Source organism: Dermacentor albipictus, chromosome 8 (genome assembly GCF_038994185.2).
Source record: "Dermacentor albipictus isolate Rhodes 1998 colony chromosome 8, USDA_Dalb.pri_finalv2, whole genome shotgun sequence".
In the NCBI taxonomy this organism is placed as follows: Eukaryota; Metazoa; Arthropoda; class Arachnida; order Ixodida; family Ixodidae; genus Dermacentor; species Dermacentor albipictus.
This window is the reverse complement of record NC_091828.1, coordinates 18,994,210-19,007,955: the sequence shown is the minus strand read 5'-3', so window position 1 is coordinate 19,007,955 and position 13,746 is coordinate 18,994,210.

Genomic DNA, 13,746 nt, shown 5'->3' with positions numbered 1-13,746 from the left:
ACGACTCAACATGGCCAACTCCAATGAGCGACAGAATTCGGGTAGAGCGGGCTTAACTCCTCCACCTAGAAACCAAACTTCAGCTGACATAATCATATGGCAATGGAATTGTAGAAGTATCAAAAAGAAACTCGCCCAACTGACCGCATACATTCAGCACATCCCGAAGCCGCCAGATATACTGGCCCTGCAGGAAACAGGGTCCGCGTCTCTATCCTTGCAGGGATATCACGTGGCATCTGTAACATCGCGTACCGCTTTCTTATTAATAAAACCCTCCCCTTCATAGACCTAAGCCCTACCGGGGGTCCTTCAGAAGGAGAAACCGAGTACGCCACTGTCGATATTATCCCGTCCAACCCCACATCGGGAACAGGCCTGTTGGTTGTCAACATATACAGTCCCCCTAAAGATAAGGGCACAAGGATACCGGAAATTCTTGCTCAAACACGCTATACACATCGAATCATAGTGGGCGACTTTAACGCCCGCCATACGGCATGGGGTTATATAAATAACACGCCGAAGGGCAACCTTATACATAACATTATGATGCACCACGCACTTACTTTAATCACAGATCCTATTATACCAATGAGAGTGGGCACCAGTACGGCAAGAGACACCACGCCAGACTTCACGATGACAAGCACACATGTGATAGTGAAAGCACACGAGGTCCTGCCGGATACATTAGCCAGCGATCACCACGTGATACAAACAATCCTAACGGAAGATTGCAAAATTTTTCGGTCCAAAATTTAGACCCTCGTTGACTGGGATAAACTCCGCTCATACGTCGCCGTGGAGGATACCACACCGGAGACCTTGGAGTCTTGGACTCAAAAGATACAACGTGTTCTCGACAGAGCTGGAAGAAAGATTAAGAACACCAAGAATGCCCCCTCCATCTGTGGGAGGCTCATCGAAGTCTCTCCAAACGATGGAAGTGCCAGAGATTAAACCGCGAACGTCGCCTTCGTATCGCTGCAGTGACGGAGGAGGCTGCACAATATGCTACCCAGCTTGTTCAAACAAACTGGGCCAACTTTTACGGCACACTGAAAGGAACGCTGGTCACAAAACGCACTTGGAACCTCCTGAGGGCTCTTCTCGATCCCACTACCACCAAAACCCACGCGGACACTACTACTCAAAAGCTCATTTACTTAGAGGAGCAAAAGGGCACGGATATTATCGCACACATCAAAAATCTATATATTCCACAGCCCATACCTACACATCTGAACGCAGCCCCTTTAACGCCCCCTGATCCAGACGAAAACCTGGATGCAGATGTCATACTGCCGGAGGTGAAACAGGCCCTTGGCCTGTTTCACCAGGGACACTGCACCAGGGACACTGCACCAGGGCCCGACCGGATAACGTACAAAGTCCTCCGAAATTTAGATGGCGTATCTTTGCAGGAGCTCACGGATCTCATTAACGAACACTGGCGAAAGGGCATACTGCCTGGCGATTGGAAACACGCCGAGATTAATCTTCATCCAAAACAGAGTAAATCCTTACTGCTTCAGAATTAACGACCTATCTCGCTCACGAGTTGTGTAGGCAAACTTTTTGAGCACGTGATTGTACGGCGACTACAACCGCACTTAGAAGCTAAGCATTTCTTCCCCAACACTCAGTTTGGCTTCCGCCCCAACCTATCAGCGCAGAATCTCCTCTTGCATATTGAAGAGACCTTATTAAATCGCAAACGACGGACAGCCCGCACCAAAGCCATCCTACCATTAGACATACAAAAGGCCTTTGACAACGTAGAACACGACCATATCCTCAGGACTCTTGCCACCACGGGTTGCGGCCGTAGGATCTGGCATTATGTCAAAGCTTTTTTGGAAAATCGTACCGCTGAGATTAGATTAGGTCCACTCACATCGGCCGCTTTTGCGCTCCCAAACAGGGGCACACCCCAGGGAGCAGTCCTATCACCAGTATTATTTAAAGTAGCCATGGCCCCACTCGCTAGAGAGCTCGCAGGTATCACTAAATTGCACCACGCTTTCTATGCTGATGATATGACTCTATGGGTGTCACGAGGCTCTGTCGGGGAGGCCCAAGATGTTCTACAAACAGCTATATCAACGTTATCGAACGACATGTTCGCATAATGGGGCTCTTCTGCTCGCCACAAAAGTTCGAATTGCTCACTATTAAACCCCACAAAGGCGAACCTGACATACACTTGTTCATACACGGTCAACAAGTGCCTAAGGTACATAGAATCAGGATCCTAGGTCTGCACATCCAATCTAACCTAGGTGCGAGTTTTACACTGACCATCCTCGATAAGCAAATAAAACAAATCTTAGGACTGGTTCGCTGGATTGTGTCACGCAATCACGGCCTGTCTGAAAAGGACACCATGCAAATGATTGAAGCTTTAGTGGTCAGTCGCCTTGCCTACCAGCTCCCGTATCACCACCTCACTCAACAAAATGGATCAGGCTAATCGTTAAATCAGGCGGGCGCTTAAGATCGCACTGAGGCTGCCGATGCGCGCTAGTACTACCCGCCTCCTACAGATTGGTATCTATAATACCGTCCAGGAAATTATAGAGGCACAGAGGAGTAATCAGCTTCTGCGCCTCACCCGAAAACCGACTGGGGGAAACCTACTCCGAACTGTGGGATGTGAGCCAAGCGGCACGATCCCGATAGAAGAGCCGTGGTTCCCTATTCCTGTAAGACTGGCAGCTAACATGCAACTCAAACCGTTGCCACGAAACATGAATTCGCATCGCTATCCGGGTCGACGTAAGGCGCGGGCTGATTGCTACGCCGACGTTACCAAAATCGCGGAGGCGTCCTTTATGTCGATGCCGCGGTCGGTCCGCCCAAAGGAGCGGTCACGGCCGCTGCCATAACGGAGGACGGACGCCTTAACATCTCTGCCTCGATTAAAACGGCGCGCACCGATGTGGCTGAGGGGATCGCATTAGCCCTAGCAGTGGCGCATGCGGCTGCCGATTCTACCATTACAGAAATCTGCACCGATTCCCAAAGTGCATACCTTTACTTCCTTCAAGGCGTAGCACCTAAGACGGTCACACACATTTTACCAAACATTCCTTCGCTTCCCCACCAGGTGACTATCACGTGGGTACTTTCACATGACTATCACATGAGTGTGTCCCCGGGAACGAGCGCGTTAATGCGCATGTCCGTGGTTTTCCCCTCCGGAAAAACCTCCGGGCTCGAGGCAGCCGCGAAGAGCTACGACCGAGACGAACAGCTCTGGGCCGTCCAGCACGTCTTCGAGGCACTCGAAAGGCACGGACCCAGCGAGCCGGCAACTGCGAGCGGAGACCCGCGCCGAGTAACGGCAACTTCGTAGATGATGTAGGCCCTGGTCGGGACGCGCGAGCGCCCAACTGTAGGCATAAATAAAGTTGCCTCCGATCCAATCCAATCCAATCCCTCCGTACCCTGGACGACCACTCACCCAACTCCGTGGAAAAACCAGGAGAGGGGATCTGCACCTACCACCAGATTACCACGTATTACAGGGATGGTAGGCGAGATTTACCTCCCCCTCACCATTCCTTTACCGCCCATCAGAGTTCAATCTGGCGCCAGATCCAGACCAAAGCATTTATTTCTCCCTATCTGGCACATTTATTTCACCCTGGTCTCCGTAATCCACAATGTACCACCTGCCGAGCGCCCCGGGCAGATCTTTTCCACTGTCTGTGGAGCTGCCCCACGCCCATGGCGGCACATCCCATTCCCAACCCTTCCTTTTCCTCGTGGGGGGCCGCTCTTCGGCTCACTTGCTCGGATGACCAGCTACGGCTGGTGGACCGTGCTTGCCTAGAGATGTCGGCCAGGGGCCTCCCGGACGTCTAAGGGCCCAACCACATTTAAATAGATCCAATAAAGTTTTATCCATCCATCCAACCTGCTTCCGGCAGCCGTGTTGATTGGATCGTGGAACCATGACTTCCAGTAAGCCGTCGACAGTGGTCGCTTTTGGCCACGGAAGCAATAAATAAATAAATAAATAAATAAAGGAAGGAAGGCAGGAAGGAAGATGGTAACACGTTAAAAACGGGCATTCCTGAATGGATGAATGGGTGGATGCTATGATCCGCCCCTTCCGAACGAGGCGGTGGTTTGCGCCACCAAGATATTACAAAATCAAGAAAGGGGTTGACAGATGAAATAGCACACTGTGGTATAACGTTTGTAAACAGGGATAAGGTGCCTCAGAAAGGCTGGCCAACGTTTCGATAGGAGGACCTATCTTCGTCAAAGGCGGCCTCGTCATCCTTGGCATGTCAGCTTTAAAGGGTTAGTGCAGTGACGTCACGTGCGGGTGTTGTCGATCGCGGCTGGTTTTAAAGGAAGAGACTGCAGAGGAAACGAGCGCTGTCGTCCGACGTCTGTGAGCTTCGTTGCCAAGACGGGAGGACAAGAGCCGAAGAGTGGGAGCGTGAGGAGAAAAGAAAAGAAAGAAAAAAAGGAGGAGAGAGAAAAAAAAGGACAGAAAAAAGGAGGGAGAAGCCAGGGTGACACCAAGACAGAAAAAAAGAGAGAAAGAACAAGAAAGAGGAAACAAATATTTTAAGAAAGACGGAGGCCTGGGAGCGCGTTGGGGATGCGGGAGGTTAGGAAACATTTAGGGGTATCGTTGGCGGCATGTTCTTGTGGCATTAGAAGAGACGGTCAGGGGGTCAGTGCGCAAGTAACGCAAAATAAAAATTAAAAAAAAAACATGGGTTGAAACAGTGACTTGAGTAGCATAGCAGCAATAGGTCGAGTAATTTTGAAGTTAAGATGGCGACGAGGAGTCTGCGGTGCAATGTATGGGCTGACTGAAAGGCAGTGACATGGTCTTTCAAGGGGCACTGCCCCAGTCGCTCAGCGTAGGTGTCGTTACGGCGGCATGCAGAAATGTCGATACCCTGAGCTGAGGCGCCGAAAAAGGTATATTGACTTCGGAATGTGTTGGTGAGGTAGTTTCAAAAAATAAATAAAGAAAAAAGAAGGAACAAGATAGGGGGACCGAAACAAGAATAACAAACAGGAGGGTGACGTGCGCAGAAGCGGGCGGGGGCAAGTGTACATGGGAGAATGGGTTCGTACAGTTGATATAGGCGTAAAAACCTGAAAGAGTATATTAAATCGAGTAGTAGGCAGGAAAAAAATTTTCCAAATGGAAGGGTAGGTGAGGTTAAGAATTAAGGTTAGCTGGTGGCATAATGTGTTTTGTGTCTTGATTGATGATATGAGAATTTCAGATTTCAGTTACCGCTTTTAAAGATTCTAAGTTGCCGCGTACCATATTAATTCCCGTCGGGTGTAGGCAATTAAACTTGTGTATGAGGTATGATTCCGTATACTTCCTTTCGCTAGCGGAACGGAAGTTTGTTCGTATATAGAGTCTTGCTTTGTCAAATATATGACCATGTTCATTAAAGTAGCTGGCAACTGCTTTGGGTAAATTGTGTTTTGTGTCCGCGTGGTGGCCGTTAAGTCTCGTATGACTTTGTTGTTCAGTTTCACCTATGTATTGCTTGCTACAAGCGGCGCATTCTAGACAGTAGACTACGTTGCTCGAAGTGCAGGTGAAAGATGAAGTTACCTTGTGTGGCTAATTTGACGCTGTACTTTTTACTGTAGTAGTAGACTGAATGTGTTTGCATGTAGAGCACCTGGGGCGGCCACAGGAATTGGTTCCCAACTTCCTCTTTGTCTTTAGTTCGGCGTGTACAAGAACATATTTAAAATTAGTGTTGCGTATGTAGGCTACTCTGGGAGGGTCGGGAAAAATCTTATTAAGTTTCTGGTTGCTGGTGAGAATTGGGTAGTATTTACTGAGGATGTTATTCACTCTTGGGAGTGCGTTTGAGAATTTAGTAGTAAGAGGCGTTCTATAATAAGAAAATGCGTAAAAAGAACGCTGGGACTGCCCATGCGCACATCCACAGAGAGACTGATGGCTCTCGGGGTGCACAACACATTGGCAGAACTGGCGGAAGCGGTGCGAATCTCAGATTGAGAGTCTTAGCACCACGAGGACAGAAAGAGCCACATTGGCCAAAGTTTGAATAAATCCGGATAGACGCCCCACCCAAAAAGTGCAGGTAGATAGGAAAGTCACAAAAAAATATCATCCCCCCCTGCCAAAAAACATGCACCCGGAACATAACACAAGACAGGAGGCAAAAATGAGGCGAAGCATTACAAATTAGATTAGGCAAAATTTTTGAACAATAGATGGCCTATGTAGACGCGGCGGGAGGTGGCGCCGGTTTTACGGTGGCAACGGCCGTCAGAGACTGGGGTAATCCCGTGATAGCTGCCACTCTGCGCGAGCGGAGCACAGAAGTTGCCGAGGAAATTGCGATCGCGTTGGCTTGCGCTTTGACGGAAGCGAAATTTGTGATCAGTGAAAGCAAAACTGCCACACAATATTTAGCAAGGGAAGGACCTCGCCCTTAGTCGCCAGAATCCTGGGTCAGAAAAAGTTAAATAGAAAAATTAAAATAATTTGGACTCCGGCGCATGAAGCCGTCTCCGGCAACGAGACGGCCCACGAGCTGGCTCGAGATCTCTACCGCCGAGTCGCTACGGGGCACCTCGATTATCGAGGGAGCGGAGAGCGCATGCCAAAATATGGGGAGATCACGCAACAACATATATTCGCTCGTCGACTGGTATCCCCACCAGACTTGAAATTAAACAACAGACAAGCAGTCGCGTACAGGCGACTGCAAACTTATGTGTGTCCGCACCCAGTTATGGCGAACCACATGTCCTCGGAGGCCAGCAGTGATAGGTGTAATCTTTGTGGGGTGAGGGGGACCCTGGACCACATATGGAAATGCCCGTACTCGCCCTGGGAGATTCACAATACTTGTAGTAGCGACACCTGGGAGACGCTGCTGCGCAGCTCAGACTCAGAGCTCCAGCTCCGGCTTGTCCAACTGGCTGAAGAGGCTGCTGGGACCCAAGACCTCCCAGCCTGCATCTGAGGCGGTGGCATCCGCCTCCTGACCGGCGTGTCGGGGTGTGGGTACATCCAACACCAAATAGATAACCTCAAGGCCTCCGAACGCGTCCGTGACGTCACGCACAAGAGATTGGCCTGGAAGTCGGCTTCACCCTACACGGTTTCTCTCGCCTGCCATAAGAGGACCTGCTTTCAAAGATACCGCGTGTTTTGTGCCGGCTTACTGCTATTTAATGTGTCCCTGTTAACAGATGTACCTCTCGGGAGTACGTCACATGGTTTTTAGGCTAATTCAGGCACGAGAAGCCGCAGGCCTTTGTCATTTACTGCACGGCGAACATAGTATTCTTGCTTGTTATTTTTCTCCCTGAAATTATTTTTTAACTCAGCCTTGGAAACAAGAAGCCCATTTGTTAGCCTTACAGCAACTAATTCATAACAAATCCATTCAGAGGTCGTGGCCTCAGATCCAACCTGTGGCATGTCGTTTCTTTTTTATTATATCTAGTCATTTACCTTGCAGCCACAAAATGATTAACATATGCACTTCCTATTGTTGACCCCCACTTCTTTACCGCCTACACTTTCCTCGGTTGTGGTGACTGTTAGCTTCCCTCATGTGTTGATCTATAGGTACTTCATGCTGCACAGATATTTCAAAACAAACCTGAAAGACTTCACGAAGTTATGCAATAAATACAGGGAATGAAGAGTTTATTTCACCGCTTCACACATACACACAAGGCAGCCGTCAACAAATTGTGTGACATGGTCAGATATATACCTCAAACACAGAATAAAAAAGTACAATTTGTTGACCACTACAGTGTGTCAAACAGCAACCAGCACAGATATTTACATATACGTATCCATCATACAAAAGCGATATATTTTGGAACACAGGTTCTCATCCAATACAGTGCTATATGCAGCAGTGGCTCAGTATAAAAAGAGCATGAACAAAATAAAAGATGGCTTAATACAGAGCAATCATAATCATGTAATTAGATGTACAAGAAATTATCACTACTGAAAGACAGTTGCCAGTAAACCATACGGACATCAATTTTCAGCTCTTTAGAGTTTGCAATTTACGCTTCCTATTTAAAACAGTTTTGTCATTTTTGGTTTTGCACAAATTATTAAACAGCGTGTTGGCAGCTGCACTCAAAATATGGTGCATGACTTTTTCGGGCGAGTGGACAGAATTACAGGCACCAAGGTCATCAAGGCCTCCACAATCATGCAGAAGGGTGGACACAAGAGCTACAAGGGCCTCTTTCTGATTTGGAAGAGCAAGAAATTTTGTCGCCAACTCCTCACTCCTCAATTTATCAAGAACTATTTCTGTACAAAGCACAGCATTCACTACAAGAGCACACGGAAATTTGAGTCCTTCTCGTGTCATACCTGCAATGAGCAGTGTGTCTTCGTTGTCCAAACTAGTATCCTCCAGTATAAGGTTTTCTTTGCAGGACAAGCACATGAGCTTTTTCATTGTCACATGTGCACAATGCCCAGCAACATATGTAACAGCGGGACTCAATGACGATTTTTTAGCGGCATCAGCATCGGTGACTGCAATGGTGAACTGTCCACGAAGGGAATCAACACTTATAGTAGGGATTGGCTGCGAAATAACGTCCAGGTCAGGCAAGTCCAGTACTTTTTGAAGCCTAAGCTTGTTCTCAGATTCATAGATCTGCCTGATCGAGATGTGGTATTGGGCGCCAGATAGCTGGCGGTACTTCCCAAACCTGTCTTCAAAGCAATCTGTTTGAAATTTTCCAAGGAGCACATACTGAAATCCTAACTCTTCCAGGCAGTATAGAGAGATCTCACGCAGAGCGTGGCTCGTGTGGCCAAAATCCAACTGCGTTTCTTTCGTCAGGTGGCCGGCATCGTGCTTGAGGCTAGCCCAGTAGTCTAGCCACTCTGTTATTTTTCTCAAAAATTCCAGCTGTGGACATGTTGACACAATCGGATACTGCATTTCATCGCGTAAGCGTTGACCCTTTCTCGGGGTCTTTCCATTTGCTATTCGCCACCATGTCAAAATGGTGTTAATGAAATCTGGCGTTACTTTGGCATGTTGCACTGTGGAGCATTGCAATGCAGCAACTGTCGATTCGTTAAATATTCTGAGAGCCAGCTTAATGTTCTGACGCTCTATAGTTCATGGGCTTAGTGCTTTTAGTGAAAGCGTTGGTGCCAGCTTTAAAAGGTTATTCTGCTCAGCGTCATGTAAATAAGACAAAGATTTAAATGATGCAGTAAGAATAGGTGGCTTTGGGTCATTGCTGCTCGGATCAGGGTAATAAATGCACGTTCCACTATTTCTCTGGTTTAGCCAGTTGTTCCTGATCGACTTAAGAAGGTGTACAGGGTCCAAAACAAAGAACAGTGGACGAGAGGAATCGGCTGGATGTGGATAAACATTACTGGCTTTAGGGAGGCTAGCAAAAAAAAATGGCAGGGCTTTTCGGTTTATAGCATTCTTGTCTGAAACAACTGCCTTTACCTTGAAACCAAGTGACTCAAGGTCAATGATGAGCTTGAGCAAAAATTTATGCAATGCTTTTGCATCGATCTGTGCGACTGGTGAAATTCCAACCAAATCCATGTTGCTCGACAAAAGGCTCTGCAACATTAACACATACGCTGTTTTAGCTGGATTGTAACTATTGGCTGCGGCACTGTAACGAAGCCTGCTTTGTATTCAAAATAGGTTTGAAGATGGATCTCATCCAACATTAATGTTACAGAGCGTTCATGCTCGGCCATTGCTTGCAAGACAGTTTTAGCATAGTTCAAAAAAATATTCTGCTGAAAAGCTGGATTCAAGTGGCATGACGAACATAATCGTCGAATTGTGTCTGGGTGTGGCAGCTTGACTTTAAGAGAACTTCTGATGAACTTGTACGCATGTGGAGAAGTGGTATACAGCAGACCTGAAAACACAAGCACATCTGGTGGATATCGTGGCGTGTTTCTCAACACAAGCTCGACTTGGCTTCTCACAAATTTCAGTACCTCTAAGTTCCATACATGACGTTCTTGGAGCTCATATTCCTTGTTCACTTCATCCAGGAGCATCAGCATAGTTGAAAGTAGCTGGTGCTTCTTTTCTTTTTCACTGTTATCAGCACAACAACTTTGCAGCTTTTCCACAGATTGCAGCACATGGTCAAGCTCCCTTAAATCCTTTAATTCTGATGGCACGCAGACATATCCAAGTTTGTGAAGACGGTACCCTCCGAGGAACACCTGAACAGACATATCCTCTAACACCCCCACTGACGAGCGCACTGCGGGAGCACAGTCGAGAGAGAGGACAAGAAACAAAACCCTCGACTGTCTAGTGATCACAGTCCAGAAGTTTGAAGTCTTTACCGTCGGAAGGGCACAACAAAGTTCGTCAAAACTGCAAATTTTGTTCCTGCGATCTTCTTATGCTTGCGCAGCAACAGAAAGCTCTATCGCTTTTCGCACCGATGCTGCTTCGAGTCGAGCTTTCTTTTCTGCAGGAGCTTCCCGCGTTCGCTTTCGTTGAGACATATATTTCGGGCAGCGGCAAAAAAGACTGGGCACAGCAGTTGGCTTGAAGCGAGTACGCTCCAGCGGCACTTCAATAAATTTTCCAGTCAGACGCCCTCATTTGGCAGTGGAACTGCCGAGGCTTTCACCAGAAACAACCGGTACTCAATCAATACCTACAACCACATACCCGCCGCCCGGATGCTATATACTTCCAGAAACCAATAACGCCCCGACCACGCTCCCCGGTTATCAAACCTTCCATACCACCCACCCTCTTCGCCGAGTCTCCACCCTAGTACGGCGTCGTATTCCTGTTATTGAACATGATCTGAATAGTCCTCACATCGAACATCTATTCCTCGAATTAATTCCCAATCGTAAACGGAAAGAATGCATCTTCCTTCTGAACATTTACAATAGCCCCAAGGACAAAGCAAGGTGTCGCTTCCTCACCCTCTTTAAGAAGGCTCTTCACGTAGCTGGAACGCACCCCCTACTCATCGGCGGTGATTTCAACCTCGCCCATACAGGCTGGGGCTACGTTCGCACGGAAGCTGCAGCTCGCAACCTCTGGCAAGATTACCACGACTTAGGCCTTACGCTCATCACGGATCCCTCCTTTCCTACACGCCTCGGTACCTCCATTACCCGGGACTCTACCCCCGACCTCACCTTCATCAAACATATCAACAATGCACACTGGACCAATACCCAGCAAGACCTGGGCAGCGACCATTATATCCTTGCTCTCTCTTTGCCCCAACTCGCTGCCGCTCCTGCCCCAACTAAAGAATTCACCATTACCGACTGGGATGTTTTTCGAAAAATACGCATAGGCTCTACCTCAGCAGAAGGCATTACCGACATTAACACCTGGATGCAAGCGCTACGCACTGATGTTCAAACAGCCACTCGGGTGGTAACAACAGATGCCTCAGTTGAACGCATGGATAGCTGCCTCGCCCATCTTCTAGAGGCTAAAGCCTCCATCCTAGCTCGATGGAAGGGGCAGCGCCTAAACCGTCGCCTCAGAAGTAAGATCTCCAAACTCAACACAGCCATCGAGGAGCATTGCCAAACCCTAAGCCGGCAACAATGGACTGAGCTGTGTAACACGGTGGATGGACAACTTCATCGCCCTTCCTCGTGGAAACTCCTCAAACATCTGCTTGATAATACCACCACCCGCACCACCTAACAGGATCGGCTACAGAAGACCCTTAGCAAGGTCCACAACAGGTGCTTGACTACCTCTGCACCAGATATATCTCCAGGGGACAAGTCAGTCCACACAGCAATTACATGGGTAGCCCCAACCCTACAGTAAACGCCGATTTCAGCGTATCTGAAATACATGCTGCTCTACGCAAGCTTAATGGTCGTTCTGCTCCAGGGCCAGACGTGGTCAATAACAAAAGCCTTCGCAATCTCGATGACGAGCCCGTGTCCCATCTGACTGACTACATCAACGATTAATGGCGCATTGGTGCCCTTCCAGCTGCCTGGAAGACTGCCAACGTTATCCTAATCCCAAAGCCTGGCAAACCACCTAGCCTCAATAACTTAAGGCCCATCTCCCTCACTTCATGCGTAGGCAAGGTGATGGAACAGGTCTTCTTAGCACGCATCAACAGTCACCTCGAGGACAACTCTCTCTATCCCCACACCATCATTGGATTTCGCCCTCACCTTTCTACTCAAGACGCTATGTTGCAGCTCAAACATCAAGTGCTAAACGATCGTTCCCGTATTATGAAAGCCATCCTCGGACTCGACCTCACTCAAGCCTTTGATAACATTTCCAATGCAGCTATCCTTGACCAGGTGTCCAACCTCCACCTGGGAGAGCGAGCCTACAATTACATCCGTGACTTTCTCTCCAACCGCACGGCTACCCTCTCTGCCGGGGATTTAAGATCAGACCAGCTTCTCCTTGGCAGCAAAGGCACCCCGCAAGGTTCAGTTATATCTCCCATGCTCTTTAACTTAGTCATTATTGGCCTTGCCAAGCAACTACCGCAAGTCGACAATATCAACCATATCATCTACGCCGACGACATCACCATCTGGTCGTACCGAGGCAGTGATTGTCAAGTGGAATCAGCCCTCCAAACGGCGATTGACACGGTTGAAGCCTATCTCCAAGGGACCGGACTGCGCTGTTCACCGGCTAAATCGGAGCCTCTGCTATACAAGCCCATTCAGCGGGGTCGCCCTCCCAAACACCAATCTGATCACCCACCCTGTAACGCCATCACATTACGCCTTCAAGATGGCAGTCCTATCCCACACGTCCCTAGTATCTGGGTTCTCGGTCTCACCATCTCTACCAACGGCTCCAATGCCTTGGCTCTCAACAAGATCTGTGCCCAATCTCAAAACACCCTACGACTTCTTAAACGTATATCTAACCAACGAGGGGGACTCAAAGAAGAAAGCCTTCTCCGACTCGTCCAATCCTTTGTCATATGCCACATTACCTAAGTTGCTGCGTTCCTCACCTGGTACCAGGCTGAGCAAAACAAGCTCGACACCCTCATACGAGGGGCAAGCACTTGGTCTCCCGCACTGCACCAGCACTGAACTCTTCAACCAACTGGGAGTCCACAACAACATTTCCGAACTCATTGAAACCCAACAACGCTCTCAGCTTGAACGGCTCACCCTTACTGAAACGGGGCGCTTTATTCTGTCCACGCTTGGCTTCACCTACCATCAGCAACAGGGCCCCAAACAACCGATCCCGACCGACATCCGTAGCTGGATCTACATAGACCCTATCCCTAGAAACATGAACCCTGAATATAACAGGGCCCAGCGCCAAGCTCGGGCCGGAGCTATCATAAAAGCCCTTGCCCACGTACCTGGCGTCACATTTGTTGATGCAGCCCAATACTCCCATGGCACACGATTTGTGGCGGTCGCCACACGCGATGGAGTCCTACACCACGCCTGCAGCGTCACTACCCCCATTGCCGAGACGGCTGCAGAAGTGGCCATCGCCCTGGCCACTTTAGATCCTACCTGTCACACCATAGTGTGTGACTCGCTCAGCCGTAACTAACTTCAGCAAAGGCCGTATTTCTCCCCAAGCTCTTCGCATCCTCTGCCAGGCACCACATTCTAAAGGCAGCATAATCTCCCTAACATAGATCCCGGCCCATGCGGGCCCTGTCCACCAAAACCTCCTAAATCTCAACGAGGTCACCCACCCCGTTGCGCGA